Source organism: Homalodisca vitripennis, chromosome 5, assembly GCF_021130785.1.
Source record: "Homalodisca vitripennis isolate AUS2020 chromosome 5, UT_GWSS_2.1, whole genome shotgun sequence".
Lineage (NCBI taxonomy): Eukaryota > Metazoa > Arthropoda > Insecta > Hemiptera > Cicadellidae > Homalodisca > Homalodisca vitripennis.
In genome coordinates, this window is record NC_060211.1 from 128,652,751 (window position 1) to 128,671,928 (window position 19,178).

Below are 19,178 nucleotides of genomic sequence, written 5' to 3' on the forward strand. Positions count from 1 at the left end.
CACACAAATTGAGACTTAATTTTCAAGAAAACGTTGTAAATATTCTAGGATTTTCCTAATACGCGTACTTAAGAAAAATTACGAAGTGCACAACTGATTGCATTATTTTAATGACAACAAATAGTTTGATTAAGTTTCAAAACCTGTTGAGCTAAATGAAAATTCGAACACCGTTGAGGATTTTCCGAAACCGACTAGTTTCAATAGTTTGTTTACTTCGGAACTTTAAATAAACGCAACAGAAAATGCATAGATGATAGAGATTTTTTAGCTGTCATATAACAGATTGAAAGGTAAACAATTAAGAACGAAAGTTAATGAAGTATTTTTTGTTTCATTAAACATGCAAATGAGCTAGAACACAATACAACTAACGGAAACTCGCTAAACAATTAGTTAGGCATATCACCATTTTAGACTGTGCAGGTGATCGAAAAAAATCAATACTGAGAAAGAGACTTTCGTTGGAGTTGAACATTTGCTGAATATTTAACGGTTCATCCTCTAATTAACTTTAACGTAACAACGGATAATATGTTTCATAGATAGTTTTCACCTAGAATGATTTTATTGAAAAAGTCAAGAATCAAAACCTTAAATTTTCTCAAATTTTAATAAATCAGTACGACGAAATATCGATAGACGCGAGATAACTTAACGAACGTCTTACCGGTAATCCAACAAAGTAACTTCATCATATGTGTTGGTAGCTTACTAAAAACGTCATATGACTGTACTTTTTTCGTAAAAATTTGCTTAATATGCATTTTTTATCGTTGCCATCTTATCATGTTTACTCATTAGACCAAGATGTTACACTTCTATTTTCGCTTTTAATTTTGACCTTTAGACTAAAAAACTAATACGGGTTCTCCTTGTTAGAAGCTGAATACCAAGTTGAAAGTATCTTGGAACTCAAGAGATCGCACAGAGAGGCGGAAGGAAAACGAGACGATTTTGAGAAGGCTCTGATCTGACGGGTCCTGCACGATTTTGTACACAGGTAACCGCTGAGGTCGGTGGATTGTGACCTCACCAAGCAACTTTTATGAACCAGTGTAAACGGATCTAGGTAAAAATATTTCGATACACCCAGTGATTTACGTTGTTCTCTTTTAGATTTGCCACAATACTCTAAAATACAAGGCATACACTATAAAATACTATACTATTTGAGTTTAAACTACAGGTCAAGTTAAGGAAATTGTGACAGAATGCAACCTTGGAGAGTGACTAAAAAACCACTACCTGTCCATTACAGACAAGGTCTTCCATGTAACAGAGCTACCGATGAAATAAAAGACTTACACGATTTTAATACTCTAATTGGAGTTTCACGTAAGTTATTTAAAAATGGCCAAATAGTACATGAAAAGTGTTATATACATTCTATATAGTACATATACGTGCATATATGTGTGTGTGTGTGTGTGTGCAAATGTTTATAAGATAGTCACAACATTTATAAGACTGAATAAGTTTTATGAATAAACAAATGTTTGGGAGAAATAATCATATCACTTATAATTTAAAACATGTTTGCCTTTAATTTCTATGTTTAAATTGTCTACAACACAAAGTACTTCCATATTACATTTTTGTGTTGGTTGCGAGAATTTTAAATTTCTAATCACTCCTTTAATGACGATAATAGTTGCCGTTTCTAGTTTTGCACATATCTCTATTTACTTTTTTTATACATAGTGTTTTATAAGTATCCACATGTTTAAAACATTGTTATACATATTTATAGTTCACGTTAAAAAACGGATAGATAATTTTCACATTTTTGTCTTGTCTAATAAAGTTTTAACATTACTTTTAAATGATTCATAGTATAACCCAGTTCTATGATCGAAAATTTAACAATACGAACCTGTGAGTCTAAGTGTATCTTTAGGCAGTAAACACAAACATTTGTTGCGTGAATTCCTTTCCCCGTATTCAATTTGAGGTAGTTTATGACAAGTCGCTATCCTATAATAACAAGGCTTAAACTATTAAAAACACGAAATGTTAGTTTTTCGCATCACAAAAATTTCATCTGAGCCTTTCTATACAACACACTACCTTTTCGGCCCATTCCAGAGTTAGCAGGAATGCCAAAGTTCTGTTTTAAATAAATTTATTTGAAAGCTGAAATGAAAGTTCCATCTGCCAGATGGAATCTCGTCATACGCTTACTTTCTTTTTGTTTCACATGTCCGTGAGACAAGGTTCCAACTGCCTTTGGCCAAATATACCAGATGCTTATATTTGGCGGTAAACAGCTGAGTTATTTTGTGAGCATTGCTTATTTATTGTTGTTACCTAGTTCTTGGTTAGATTTGAAACTTATATAAGTAAAATAAGCTATAAATAAGCTGTCAGTAAGAGTGGAATTAGAACCAATAGATAAGAAAAAAGCTCAATTCAGTGTTTTATAAAAGTAAGGTAAACTGAAAAGTTTCTCAAAATACATTTTAAAATTTAACTATTAGGGCTACAAATACAAACACAATAAAAAAAGCATTCTTTCAGATATTTCTTTATTGTTTGATCATTTATATTAAAGTGTGTTAGATATTTACCTGAACCGTTTTCATTTCCCAAAAGACAATATATAGTGTACACAACAACAGAAACCAAAATGGTAACTCATAAAAATTTAATGGTCAATGTTATAACCCGATAAATATCAAAACCGTAGGTAAGAAATTACAAAGTTCGTATTAACTCATTTACCGCCATTCAGTCATGCATGTCACATTGTTCTAGTCAAAAACTAAACGGTTGTACCTCAGATTGAATTTGAGTATGATGAAAATGTGTCATATGTATGTAAATGAGATAAAAAAGCATGTTGGAGATCATGTTAGTCTCGTAAAAGTATGTTCGAAAAATTACACGTTTTATTGACTGAGTTCAACTTGGTCTTCCTCAGGAGACTCATAAAACCACATGATACCACAGATATGACGTGTGACTCTTGTGAAGAGTATAAGGTCACTTCACAAAATGTAGTAACTGATAAACAAATATATTATGTGAACTGCCGTGAAGGGTAAACGAAAATACAGAGTTTCAGTGCTATACTTCAATATTGAAATTGTTATATCATGTCCACGAACGGAGATCAGCTCCTTGTTTTACAAGAGGAAGTTAAATATTTAAAATTTAACAGCACATTTTACAGACAGTAAAACAATTTATTGTGCTAATTGGACATAGGCCATTTCAGAAAGAAGAGAGGCAATGAAAGCACTGGCAAATATACCAGATGACTTACATTGATATTTCATATGATACCACAGAATTTATACAGGTGAGTGACTCATGTGCTCCCAGAACAGGAAATCATAAACGTTTTACGTAATCACTTACACATAGAGAAAGATACAATGGAGTTATCAGTCCCAGTACATTAGTGGGCACAAGACATTGACAACGTACACGATATTACCAAAAAGGGCACGAGAGGCTTGGCGTATATTTACTTTCCAAACAACAAAGATCTAGTAAACAAACATTTCTAAATTAGGTGTAGATACACAAATACGCGATAGAAGACAGAAAATAATTCCATTTGTTTTTGTTTAACTGTCTAACGAGGTTATCGAATCAGAGGGGTCAATTACCCTCATCCGAGTTATCTGGTAACCGTAATGAAAGCATTGATATCAATGGCTATATGTGCTTGTTTGTGGTAAATCGGAAATAAAATAGCCCTCTAGACGTTATTTTAATCGAAAATTGAAACAAAACAACTCAAACTCATGTTTAAATGCATACTTTTCTTTATTATCCACAGACAATGTACATATGCTCTACAAAGTGTAGGGCTACATTATTTGTGTAATAGCAATGAAGGAGTTACTTTAAAAAATTTAAAAGAATCATGTTTTCCCCAACCTTTTGTTGGAGTAGTCAATGAAATTTGAGGCAGTGTTGCCATATTTCTGCTGATCACAAGCTGTTTCCTGATGTTGAGGTGGATCAGTAATTTCTAATACATAAAAACTAGTAAGATTAGCGTGTTGTGTAGTGGGAGGGGGGTTATAACACAACAGTCATCATCGGCTATTTTCGTGCTGGCTGCTCTAGTACTTCGTTTCAAAAGTCTATCAAGAGATGAAACCGATTTCTTACAATAATGTGGACCAATTTCGAACGCAAGTACCAAATGTTTATAACCAGTCGCACAATAAAGTTGTCATACTGGATATCCATGCTATTCAATATTCGTTGTAATTTATGATTGCAACAAGGTGACAATATTCATCTATACTGTATAGCAGTGCACATACAGTAAGGCTGACGCTGTTGTCATTTCGTCATGAATATTATCTATGTACACTGAAAATTATTAAATTATTCTATTACGATATAATATGATAGAATAATCCAGAACTATCGCCAATAATACTGCGTTGTCCTTTAATTTCCAACAGAATTTCTTTAAAATTTTATGTTTTCATAAATTTGCTATCACAATCTCATCTCTGTGGTATATACGTAATTTCCTAATTAATATCCAGAATCACAAAACAGTAATATTTCCTAATCCAGTTTTCCAAAAAAAATAGATTGTTTAGTAATACAATATATACACTTTGAAAGTAATATATGACATTAAGACATTCATGAAGACATTGTGAATGTAAATTATAAAAAGTTATTTACTTTGAAGTACAAACGAATAGAGGGTTTCAATTGTGTACTAAGAGAAAGTGTAAAAAAATAATAAGTAATAAATTACAATTTAATTTTTAAGATAAAACCTTTATCACAACCCAAAAATGAGGATTTATATTGCATTACCTATGTTGTGAATAAATGTATAAATTATATCTTTAACGAGAATTATATTATCTCCACATTATTTTACTAGCTAATTTTATTGCTTCGGTTCTCTTGTAAATTATAGTATATTGAGAACGTTCTTTAGTCGTATTATCAACGTATCGATCGATTGATAGAAAAAAGAACTAAATAAAATTCAATATTTTCCTGATGCAATCGATACTAATATTCATTAGCGGCTGTTACTGAGGAGCGAAGGCGAACGCAACGTATTATTGTTTTTCCTCTCTAACCACGCCTCACCAGACTATATTGCTATCTAAAAATATCTATATTTACCTACATTAGATATAAATACGAGTATTAACACCACAGACTGCCATCTTGGCTATTGAGTGTAAAACACCTTTAAGGTTATATGATATACAAACTTATAATTAAATCTATAAATATCATTAGTTCTTTACAATTGGAACATAACTTTTATTATAATTGCGCGTATTAATTATTTATTGATCCTTATGAAAGACATCCTTTCGAATGATTCAATGGACCTCTATTACGAATTGCGCTCTGTGTTTTGATCAAACTGATATAATCTTCTATAAACTTAATGTTTATAAAAATGATTGGAGGACTTGAAGGAGACAAATTTACTTTTGTGTATAGTAAACAGGGTTTTACTTTACTGTAATTTTATAAGTGTGTGAAAATTTACTTGCTACAAACGTGAGTTTAGGTTTATAATAATAAAAAAGATTTATTATGGTAACTATTACACGAATTTATAATTTATTGTCACTCGTTTTGTCTTAAACAGAAAATGTTGTGTAATCTAACAATTTAGTAACAGAAACTACGTGATGGTTTATCTTATTGAAACAAAGAGATAACCTAAATATACTAAAACAAAACAATGATAACCTAGGCTGAGAGAACAAAATATATGATTCAGACAGCATTGTACTTTTGTCAGGTACTATATTATCATAATATATTTTATGGTATACGGTAGCAATAATAACATTAATAAAATAATGTTGTTTATTAATTTGGATTATTAATAATGTATGTATTCATTTACTAATATTTAATAAACATTAATTGGCTGACGGGAACGAAGCCTATAACTCCTGGACTGGAAAAAATGTCATTTCTGTCTGCATGATTACTCGAAGACAAACTGACATACAGACTTGAAATGTTGAATGAAGCTTTAATTTCATAAACGGAACACTTATATCGATGATGGTTTATGTTACTTCATGGAATTTGGTTGAGCGTTAGCGAATATATTTACATTGGTGTCATGGTGTAACCACGATGGCAACGAGAGTAGCAGAATAAATACATTTGTAAACAAACTAAGTATAATCATATGAGAGTAAAATGAAAAATTTAATAATAGAGTGAAAAAAACAATGTTAGAAATCGTTTGAGAAGATTTTATTTTAGCGCACTCTTGTGTTGTAATATCCTCTGTAGCTCATCGGACCTTTTATTATTGGAAAATTGCTACGTAACTCAATTTTTTTGAACAAAAATTTAATGTGAATGCAGCATGTAGCAAGATTTCTTCAGAGAGATTTAATCTATAGACTTTAGGTTTTGCATGAAACTTCATTTTTTCATAGACTAGAATAAGTTATATGATGGTACACGTCGAATTCCATCGAATTAGGCTGAGCATCATTGAAGCTTATCACTCAGTAGGCTGACACAATTTCTCTTTTGCCTACCGGTGAAAGTACATTTTATTTCTACACGAACATCTGTCTGTATCTGTCCGCAGAACATCTCGAGCACGAAATGAGTTTGAGATTTGCATACACTCTAAGAGAGGCCTGTTATGTGACACTTGGTGTGGCATGATACAGTCTTGAAATGATATATACCTAAACTTTTTATCTGCACCTTAAACAACAAGGACATAGAAACTGAAATAAATATTTTTTTTTATTTAAAGGGAAATCATTATGACATTGTGATGTTAGAAAAATTTGCAAATGTCGTCACTTACAGTTAGAGGAAAGCCGAGTTAAATAATATTCTCAGTTACGTTTGTTTATTGTATACAATCTTGAAATAAACATGATTTTATTTCCACATTTCCAAGGTGACATGCCCGAGATAGAGCCCGCTATCCATCGTGTATATTTTATCACTTCGGGAGCAGTGCAGTGCAGAGACCATTTTACGAGTTGGAGTGTTGGACTCACTGAATGAGAGGTTTTCTCAGCTAAAACAAACAACTCTTCCCTAGTAAAGATTGCATGGGTCTATGTTTTAGTAGAAAATACTATCCCAGTGTTAAAACCTTGATCAGATTATATGACTAATTATGGACATTTACGAACCAAGTTCATGTTTACTTGGAGTAATATACGAGGAAAAAAGTTTCCGAGGGTGAACGCCCGTGTTTATTCGTTCTTGACCATAGATGTCTAAAAATTGCTACTACCTTGACAGACAAAAAAAACATGTTTATAGCCGAAGGAACGTCCTTCGGAATGTTTGTGTAACTTTATATTGTTGACACAGTCGACCATTGTTGATATAAGCAATGTAAATTCCCTGCGTTCATACTTTGTACTTCAACAGGAGTAAAATTTGGCAATGGATCCTAAAAGATTCATATCTGAATACATTAAATTATTCTGCAAAACGCAATTGAACTGTGAGGTGGATAGTTGTTTTGGTTTTTCTGTGCACTTACGAGTAGTGAAGTTGAACTTGAAGTCGTTAATTGATTCAATTTAGCCACTACTAACCGTGTGGGACCCAGGCAACGATTTAGAATTACATTTATCGTGTATTACATTAACGCTCGTAATGAGGGAGATTGTAAATTTTGAAATTAGAAAATATATTAAGTAACTTAATTGTAACACTATTCTTACAATAAATATCTCGTATTATTATAATAGTTTGAAACAAAGTAATACGTTAAAGACGTAGAACTCTATAAGCGTTTATATTCCAGGTCTTATTATTTTGTAAGACCAGTAGGTATCACTTATAAAGGTGAATATGTTAATAAAAATAAGATATTTGTCTGATTAAAAGTAATGAGTTAATAGTATCGACTAGAATGTTTATTTCAGATTGACGCCCTACAATCAACCAACACATGGCAGGCTTCTCTGGCAATGTCATTATCGACAAGAAGCTGCACGCGGGCGCCAAGTTACGGTGACGTTGTAATCGCAGATTGTAATGTGCTGATTGTTCAGTCCGTCCTTTTATATAACTTTTAGCGTTTGAGTTTACGCTCAACTATTGATTGTGAAAATATTTCACTTTTAATGAACGCTTCAATATTTGAATGCGTTTGAAACAAGTTAACATAACTGAGTTGGGAAGCATTTAAAACATAATTTTCTCTACAACGATAACCTATTTTGTATGAGATCGTTTACGGTTTTAAGACTTGTTGTTCAGGCCTCTGTTACAACCATGCAAGAGAAATTCATCAACCTCTTGATTAATCCTTGGGTGGTTTACCTGGAAATATTCTTTATTTTGTTGCCATTGATGTTCTAAAAATTTTGGGACAATATGAGTACGTTCCTAAAGAATAGAATAGATACATACAGCACTTTCACGACACCTTGTCTCAAAGCATGTGTATTACATTCGGACAACTAAAGAATCACAACTGTAAACGAAATAACAATCAAATAAAAAGATCTGATAGTGCGATTTTACTTGATTTGTAGGAAACCGAACCCATTACACGTTTTTGGTTGTCCTATAGCCACGCCATTCTACTAGAAAATCCTGACTCGTTTATATAATTACATTGAAAATGGAATCATAAATTAAATTTTCTTTTTCAGTTTAATGGGATGCATTATAACATATTTTAATCTATCCTATAGCCACGCCATTCTGCTAGAAAATCCTAACTCGTCTTTATAGTTACCTTTATAGTTATAGTTACCTTGAAAATGGAGTTATAAATTTAATTTTCTTTTTCAATTCAATAAGATGCATCATAACACATTTTAATCTTTCCTATAGCCACGGCATTCTGCTAAAAAATCCTTACTCGTCTATATTGAAAATGGAATCATAAATTAAATTCTCTTTTTCAATTTAATAGGATGCATCATAACATATTTTAATCTTTCCTATAGCCACACCATTCTGCTCGAAAATCCTGACTCGTCTATATAGTTACATTGAAAATGGAATCATAAATTTAATTTTCTTTTTCAATTCAATAAGATGCATCATAACACATTTTAATCTGTCCTATAGCCACACCATTCTACTAGAAAATCCTCGTTTATATATAATTACATTGAAAAAGGAATCATAAATTTAATTTGCTTTTCCAATTCTATAAGTTGGAAATTATAATAACAGTAAGCGTACCTGTTAACATACGGTTAACCTATCATGAGAAATGTCAGCGTCAGTTGTACCGAATTGAACAATAATGTCATCATATCTGTATTAATTTATATACGACTAGTGATAACGTGCATTGCTGTTGTACCTAGGAAGATGCAGTAGATTTGATGCAGTAAGATGTATAGTTTGGTCGACTAGATTTCTGCAGTTGTGTGAATGCCGGAAATTTTGATACTAGTTTTGTACTGTAGGCCTAGCTATTACATCAAATCTTCTTTTAATATGAAGTGGTGTTTTTTTATGATTTTAATACTGAAAGCCCTTGTTTGTTATATAATCAGTTACAATAAGGAACAATAGAAACATTCAGTCAGTTCTCTTCCTCTGTTATTCCTCGTCAAATTTGAAAGCATTCTCACGTGAATAATTATTAGTCTTGCATGTACACTTAGCTTGAAATCCACTATTAAAGTCCTAATTTCAGGAATTAAATCCTCTTTACTTTAATAAAGAAGCTGTTTTACAAAAACACATGGCTGAAATTTCTTATACGGAAAAAATAATAGGGTTAAATGCATAATAGGATAAACGGTGCAAAACTTCATGTAGATCTTTTGAATTATATTCATACAGAAAATGTTGTATAAGAAAATATATAATTTAAGCGTAAACTACTAAATAATAACCAAAAATTGATAGTTGAAAAATGAATATGTATGGAAAGACACTATTATTGAAGAAAATATTATACAATTATGGCTCTACAGAAATTTCAATCAGATGAATGAACTAAACTATCGTTTAGTTTTAAAAAAATGGTCGATTTCAAATTAATTGAAATTACAGAAACGAATTCATGTCCATCATAGATTCTCTCTAGCATACAACTCTAATTGTTTAATTGTTTCATTATAATTTGTAGAATCATTACGGTTACGCTGTCAGTAGTTAAACAATCCCTTACGCAATGCGTCTTGACGTACGTTAACACCAAGCGGCTTAACATGGTTACACAATTGAATTGAGCATTAAGTGAATACAATAGATGAAGCAAGGTATTGTTCAATCACTAGGTCTAGACAAAGATTGGCTTCTTAAACTACACAATGGCGGCTGTGAACGCATTAGGTTGATATTAGGTAAAACCATTTAAGTGCAACAAAGTGTTGAATAGTACTGTACAGATCTTCAGACTTAGATTCCAGCACATTATTCCAGCATAACACAAAGTACAGAGTGGATTTATATAGCATTTGTTTTACTAAATGTTAGTAATGATTCTTTGCCAATTAGATATAATATCATTCTCGTTCTTCAATAACAACCTTGAAAACAAATTTATATCGGTTTAAGCTAAGTAGAGAATAAGTTAAAAGCGAATGCTGCTTGACGAACTACTCCTCTAACCCTAATTTTAATGCATTAATTTGACTATTTTCAAGCGTTGTCATCAAATATATATGCACGTAAGTTGGTTTATGAACAAACAAAAAAAGAGGGGGGAAAATGCCGATGAAGCGGGTTCTGCTCTGGTGGATTTCGCCTTGATGTCAAAAAATAAAGCTGAAAAAGTGTGTACGTAAACTGACAATTGCAAAAAACCTAAATATCTTGCTGAGTTTAGTAACTAGAACCAGTCAGCAGAATACGTTATTGTTACAGTATTTCCCTTTGGTGTTAGTACTAGGCTTGGCCATCGGATCGCACTGCGAACAGTTGTTAAAGTGAGACTTATATTTTCTCTTTTCTGCCAATTAAAAACACGTTTCTTTCAGTTGCAAAATTTTCTTCTGTTGTGTTGTAACACTGCTGCGACTGACATCTGGTTCACGCTCGTAGAACCGTCTAAGGCATTACACGGAAATGTTTGTAGAAAGGGTAGTACGAGGCTCGCATATTAGTAGTTTCGTATTTCTACACATCTCAATGTCAGCTTCATTACTAGCTCACGATTTGAACTTAAATTATACGACATATTTGCAATCAGTGTGTAATACATTTTACTATATTATGATAAATAGTTAAAATAAATTTCTCAAAAAACCTCTTTATTCCTTCAGAAGTAATGAAAATATCATTCAACTGTTTACGAACAGACAACCAGCAAAAGTTTAAAAAAGAAAGAAAGAAAATCAGTAAAAACTTTGAATACCAGTAATGATAATCCTTGCGATATAATGATGGAACGTTTTGTTTGAAGTATGATTTTCACGATGGAAAACTGAAGAGGAAATATAATTTTTCCGAATATTTGCCATCGTTTAGTGATACGGGTAACAATGAACACAATGTTTCGAGATCAGGTTGCAGATCTCGTAACGTAGTGTTACTGATTCTTTTGTATCACTGAACGATGGAAAATTTTCGAAAAAAATCCTGTTCCCTTCAAAAGGAACGTAACTTTTTTGATACTTATTGATATATAATTCACATACAATAATCTGTAGAGTGTCATAAAAATACATTAATCAATAATATGTATGCCAGACGTGTTATAAATCATTTGCAATATTCTGACTTTATTATTTCTTATTTTACGTCCTGGAGCGGCATTTGCATATTTATAACTCAGTGGCTTCAGGAAAACAACCACACAAATGATCACTATTCACTGTAGATACACTCACTACTGGCTCCTGTCCAATGTCACTCACGTAATAACAAAAACCATCGATGAGGATAATGACCGAAGGTCAAGGTCAACCTTATCTTTGCTACAGACACGTGAAAAAAAGCCTAGGGAACTTAAATAGTAAGCACAAACTTAGTCATAATACAAATTGTTATACAATATGGTTTTATATTTCTACAGTGTTCGTAACATTTCAAAACAAGGAAGGAAATGTATAAAAAATTACTCAACAGTTTAAACAGGAATTTTGAACTAGGAAAGATATCTTTTGGTAAGAAAACGTTATTTAAACATTTGGAGCAGCATGAAATGTTGGCAAATAAAAGTGGTTTGATATTAGTTATCAGTTGCCCACGCCTTCACAACAATTTTCAAATTCGAAGGACGCAGAGTTTTCTTAGCGAAAGCATTCATTATGTAATATTTTTGAATATTATATGATATTCTTGAATCATACTTGAATCATATCCTATGATATTTTTCAAACAAAAATAGGAATATATATATTATGGTATTTATTATTTCATTATCAATGATTAAGAAATTCAAAAGATAAATTACATTTCTATTCGTTCTTATTTCAGGTTTTGCGAGTGCATGAGCATTTCTGGTTCGAATCAATTATTTTTCTGACGCCACAGTTGAATTTGTCTACCCTGATGCTACAATTAAGATCATATAAAGGTCTCGGAAAACTATCTCGGTTAACAAGTGTTAACTTAAGGCCATTTAAATTTAATTAGAGTCGTAAAAGGTATTTCCAGCGCCATAGTTGAGTTTATCTGCGAATAAAAAGTTACTGCAATCATAAAATGTCTATTCTGGCGGTTTACATTCACTTCCGATCTAATTTGTTTACGGTTTCACAGTATACATTTTATATATATAATGTAGGTCCTGGAAACCAACTTCGATTAAAGAGCCTCTACCTGATCTATAATATTTCTAGTGCCCTTTCTGTCTACTGATTTTTATTTTTTAATTTGTACTCTGATGAAAAAATATACATACGTTAGCTGTTTTGCTTCCACTAAAGAGAGCAAAATCATTGAAACTAAGTTCATGCAGTATTTCAAAATAATCGGTTATAATAAGATTGCACGATGTAAGTCTTGTTGTTTTTCAGATTGTAAGTCTTGGAAAGGAATGGCTCCTTACCGTATCTTATTTGTCTCATTTTTTTTTTTTTTTTTTTTTTTTAGCCACAGTGTAATATTATACACAGTGTCAATGGAGTCACCACTTTGAAGTATTTCATGTACAAACACCAGATCAAGCAGTATATATTTAATATTTTCTAAAACTGAAATATAAACAAATGTGTCTTACAACAAAAGCCTCTTCGGAACGTCAGCGGAAACTGTCAACAGCTGTTTACTGTCAGTTTCGAATTATATTTCGGAAATTTTGTCATATTTCGGGAAAAGTTTCCAATTTTTCTCTTTACAAAAACCTTCCTCGAGCTACCACGAATGTTGTAAAAGAAGTTTCAGAATTGGTTAAGCTGTTCTCGAAATTAGCGCTTAGGGACGCATTTGGCGATTCATTTTCTTTATAAAATGTATTTTATTTTGAATATATAAAACGAAAATATTTAAGCAAAGAAATTATAAAAACTCACTTTAGCCTAAATGTATCCATCGGGTTTTTACGGATGACTTGTGTTTAGAATATACCTTTAGAAAATACCTTTTATAATTTATTCTAATAGTTTTGATAACATAAATTAATTAATTTGTATATATTCTCAACTTTATGCAATAACTAATTAAAATCTTAACATTAATTACAGGGAGACTACTAGCACTTGTTTGGGGATTTGCGTGCGTCTGAAGAATAATAATTAACAAAAATGTATTATTTTATTTATTATCAGTATATTATGTTTTAGATCAATAAAGCCTAAAAAATTGCAAAGATGCAGACATTTGTAAATGACCTTGATATGAAAGAACTGGATGGAGACATTCCTTGTCAAATTCCTACAAAAACTTGTCCGCTCAATGTCGTTTCCTTGTGGGATGACATTATTCCAGTAGTACAGTAGTGCACTCACTACAATACTCACCTATCATTTACAATATATTTATATTTTTAAAAGTGCTACATAACGTTTTCTTGATACAAATATTACTCGATATAAAAATATAAACAAAATTATAATTAAAGAAAATTAGTTTTTTAAATAATAAATGGCTTAGATTACAATTAATCATGGAGTGAAACATGTGTTCTTTCATAAAGTATGACTAAGTGTTAATAATTTTGTATATATTCTTTCACGAACTGGGCTTGTATGGTTTAATATGTTTTGGCGATTGGTGAAATCGCTTTGCGTTTTCCCGTTTTTAGAAACATTGAGACAAACGTGAAAAAATTTAAATTTGAGTAAAATGAGGTAAAGCGACTGCCTTTACGTTTTATGCTGATGGCTATAAACAATATTCTACAATAAAACATGCCTTGGCATTTAAAATACTTAATGGTATATAAAACAGCTAGACTATTAGAAATAAAATATATGAGCAGTAACAAAGAAATTGATAAAGGCAACCCCAATAGACCAACACTACGATCTCGCTTGTAGATTACAGAAACTGTTTTATCAGAGATGAAGTGCAAGGCGAGAGAGTTACATGCTCCATTACGTGAAAGGCGAAGGCAGTAAACACAGGTACTAACCTGAGACGATCTGTGCGTGACTTCTGTGTGGCGGCGCGGCTGGCAGTCACACTCTCACTCTCGACTCGGACTTACTCTCACTGCAGCTCTAGTGTGTGCGAGCGCCGCTAGAGAGCACTGAGCTTATATACCAGCCTCGTGGGCCCCTGGGTCAACCTAAGTACGAAAATAACAACAGGGTGAGAGGGTGCAGGGAAGGGACGAATAGACACTGACACCGAGTCCATCAAGTTAGTGTAACAACGCCGAAGAGTTAAAAGGTATTTATTTCCGTAACTAGCCTATTGATTCCAAATGACAATTGAAGACTTCTCCGAACAGGGGAGGGGGGTGGAAAGAGTAATGACCTGACAAGTAAATATTTCTAGCCCAGTGCGACCAGCAAGGCTCGGAATAGACAAGTGCTGTTAGGTAACCGTTAGTTTGATCGCTGCGCTCTCTCCTCCACATCGACTATAATGTACATTCAGGTCTGCCTCTTGCGTGAAACCGACCGAGGTCAAACTTACAACGACTTGTATTAGTGTTCATCTTTCAGGAGATGAGTACTACGACCACTTGTAACCATCGTTAATTTGCAAAAATAGAATGCAACGTTTCGAGGATTGGAATCTACTCTTCCTCAGGTCTCAAACAACCTAAAGGCATACAAATAAAATGTATAGAAAAAATTAAAATAATTATATAAATAATATTTAAACAACTATTAATTACTTTTTTATATACGCTTAACCTAATGGTGTATGTAAGGTTTCCGATACCCGAAGAAGAAGAAGATAGATTCCAATCCTCAACAAAGTGTTTATATTTTTGATAAATTTAATTATGTCAAATTTCTGCCAACTTTTAATCGTTTCAAATCATCCATCGCCAATGACAAGTTTAGAAAATAATACATATAATGGATAGTAAGGTATTGTTTCACTTAAAAGAGAGACTTAATTGGTATTTTAAAATAAAATATCACTGAAATGTTGCATATTTACTAAATTTCTAACTTTGAAGGACGTCTTTTATTTCTCTATTAATAAGCGTCAGTCTCATGTTGTGATAGTGAAAACTGTGAGATATAAATTAAGAGATTATTGACCTGTCAAGAGATGATTACTACCTTTAGTAAAGAGATGTTACAATCGCGACGAGACCCTAGTATCTGAAAATAGTAATTGAGATGACGTGTATGAAACAAATTACTTAAATATAGTCATAAGAACTGAATTCTCGATTAATGAATTAACTACACCTCGCATGTTCTTATTCTGGAAGAGCAAACAGCAACTATGTATAGGTACTCTAACAGTTATTAGTATATACGGTATACTATTATAAAATATAATTATTATAATAATATTATAAATGCAAAAGTGCCTTTATTTGTTTTTTTTTCTTCCACGCGTAAACTACTCAACCGATTGTACTGAAAAGTTACGTGGACGTACGGTCCCTGATAAGCATATTAAATTTCGAAAAAACCCTCCGGGATACGCCCCACTGGTCTTTAAAGTAGCGAACAATACCATATTGGTCACAAAAGTTGTGGGATATTAATTGAATGAGCCTGTCAAATGTAATCAACTGTTCTGTGTAAACATTATTTTTTGACAGTACAACAAAATGTTTAATTAATTTAACCACTGTTTTCAATTTGTTTACATTTATAAATGTATAGATTCTCTAATTAGTTTTCACACCTTTTTTACATTTCAGCGATTAGGAAAGTACTCCTCTTCCTAAAAAATGTCCTTAGAAAACATAAGATGGTCAGAATTTAACTCTGAAGACTCCCTTTGAAGCAGTCGACAAGAACTATGCTAGATGAGAGTTTGTTTTTCTGTGATATTGAAGTAAAGTAGGTACCAAGGGTAAATATTTTGCAGTTTATAAAGAAACAAACTCGTGTATGGTGTCATTGTTAATGTGATTTTAACTGCACATTTTAGCAAATGTTAAGTATTATATGTAACAGTCAAATGTACTATCTAACTTTTACTATAAATTAAAATGCTGCTATAAAATTAATCTTAGTTGTCTTTTGACAGAAGTAGGCTTCTATAATCTGTGATATATATTTTCTTATCGGGAAACAAGGCAAGATCAACATTGGTGTCCGAAATATAATTCACTCAAGCCAGCAGTGGTCATACACGTGCAATGCCCACTAAATAGGCTTCTCAGGGTTGTGTCTGTATATGTATTTTTTGATCGGGAAAAAATGAAAAATCGACTATGGAACAAAATTACTAAGACCGAAGTAAATTACAATGGTCGTAAATATACATTTTTACCACATTTTCTTGATTGTGGCAAGAAGGCAAACATTGGCGTCGAAAATATAATTAACTCGAACCAGAAGTGTTTACACAGGAGCAAAAACTTCCAAATTGCGTATGAAGCCGCCAGTAAATTTATAATTTTAAATTTTATCAATATTTTATTCACTTTTTATATTTGAATTGTCGGTTACCTTCATCAGTTAACAAATATAGATTCATATAATTTGTAATTTAAGTGTCTGGATGCAAAGGTGTTACGATATACTTGTATTTAAACATTACTATAATTGGTATTTAATTACTAATCCTTAATGCGTTACTAATTTGCCTGTTTGATAAAGCAACGTTAAGGAATGTTGTACCAACGATAGGAAATGTTAGAACTCTTACAGTATATAATGTATACCACTTCATTAATCTTTATGCACAACATTACACATTTTGTACAAAACCAAATGTACTGCATTATAGTATGTAAATACCAAGGGAAACGATAGTAATATAGTTTCAACATTAGTATGGGGAAGTTGACGAGTCATCCTGGAACACCGAAAATTTCGTTATGTGAAATAGAGGATTAAATTGTTTCCTGTGCCAATATTATTACCAAATTTAAACACTAAACTCAAATTATTAAAATTTAAAATTGTATTATTCTATTTTATTTAAAAGTATGTTTCAGTGTTAGGATACTGCTGACATAAAATCTGTATACACAATACATCACGTACTCTAGAGTATTGTTTTCTTACAAATTATAATTTTATTCAAATATGGTATAAGTATTTATGCCGTAAGTTCATAAATGTATTGGTGGTATAGGAATGGACAAAAATCTTAACAGGAACAAGTTTTTGAAACAAAAATAAATTTTATTACTTTAACGCGTATTCTACATGTTGGATTTGACAGTGTTCACATAAACATGTCCTCATTAATTTAGAAATTCGTATATATTTCTTAAAACAGAAGTAAACTTTGAATCATTAAAATAAGAAAATTGGCAAAAAGACATGAAATATACAACGATTTTGTCGTACTATAAACGAAATGTTCTATAAACTTAAGAGCTTAAGATTATCGAGGTTATCTCTAAAATGAAAATAGGGTGATAAAGGAATACTTTATAGAATTAAAAAAGGAACGCAACAAAGCTAATATAATTGAAACGTGAGTAAAAAGATCTCATTAATGGTGAATAAACGTCAAAGAAAAAAAATATATTTTCTTAGAGAAAAACTATGAGATACCATAACTGTCTATGCAAAAGGTAGAAGTATTTGATCGATTAGTTTCTGATATTTTAGTAGTTCAAGGTCAGTGGGATATTTAAGAGCTCTGAGGTCAGGTACCAAACCCGTTTGTTTTTTAGTGCCCTTTGGTGAGGTAACATTTCATAGTTCAGCTGTTCCTATAGATTCAGAAGATCGTGTGCACTCGTGGCTACTGTAAGGTATTGACATATAGCGCTCTGACACAAAATATTTCCGTGAATAGCCACAATCGATCACGAAAGCAGGCAAACAACGTGATTTGTAAATAATTATGTGAATGTGTAGTCTAATAAGAGGTCAAAGTGCTAATTTCTAATTTTGTAAAACAGGCCTATATTAATAAAATCAGTTATGAAAATATGTGTTTTTCCGCAAGTCTCCGCTTTAGAAAAGTTTTAGAACTATTTAATAAGTAGCTCTTGAAACTTAAGAGCACCTCCGTGTTTATAATAGAGTATGACTAGAGTTTAATCCACATTATCCTACTGGTACCTAAATCGGACATCTGGTATGATGTAGTAACAATCTTTAGTCATCATTGTAACAGTACCCTACATGCAGATGTGAGTTATAATAATGTATAATAGTGTTATAATAACGACAACAATTTATAATAGTGTACAATAGTTAATGATAGTGTACAACAACAGATTAAACTAGTGTACGACGAAAGTTTAAACTAGTGTACGACGAAAGTTTAAAGTGTACGACAACAGTTTAAACTAGTGTACGACGAAAGTTTAAACTAGTGTACGACAACAGTTTAAACTAGTGTACGACGAAAGTTTAAAATAGTGTATGGCGAAAGCTTAATAGTAATGCATGACAACAGTTTAATAGTAGTACATTACACCGGTTTGTTTGCAAGCATCAGTACCCAATGTTTGCTAAGGTTAGAGATTTCATTATGAGTAAATAAGTAAATAAAGTCACGATTTTCCGCGAATCCCTAGATGTATTACAACGGTAGAGTAAATGATCGTTAAAGGGAACAAATGTGGTACTTATGAGGAATCATAGAGTAAATTTTAAATGTTTAGGGGCTTTTGATTATGACGAAAATTGTCAATAAAATTATCAATTATATTTACATATTTATACAAGTATTTTGTGAGATTATGATATCGTTTCTTTACATACATTTTATAAGAGAAAGTTCTATATACCAACTTTAGC

The 19,178-nt window shown here is 31.9% G+C and overlaps 1 protein-coding gene across 1 annotated transcript in view; it reads right to left on the reverse strand.

Annotated features, from left to right (window-relative positions):
• LOC124362876 (epidermal retinol dehydrogenase 2-like) overlaps nucleotides 1-14,557 on the reverse strand; it is a 44,909-nt gene extending 30,352 nt beyond the window's left edge. Inside the window, exon 1 of the mRNA XM_046817744.1 lies at nucleotides 14,456-14,557. The gene's annotated coding sequence lies outside the window, so the exon portion shown is untranslated. The remainder of the gene's footprint in view (nucleotides 1-14,455) is intronic.
• Nucleotides 14,558-19,178: the final 4,621 nt, after the last annotated feature.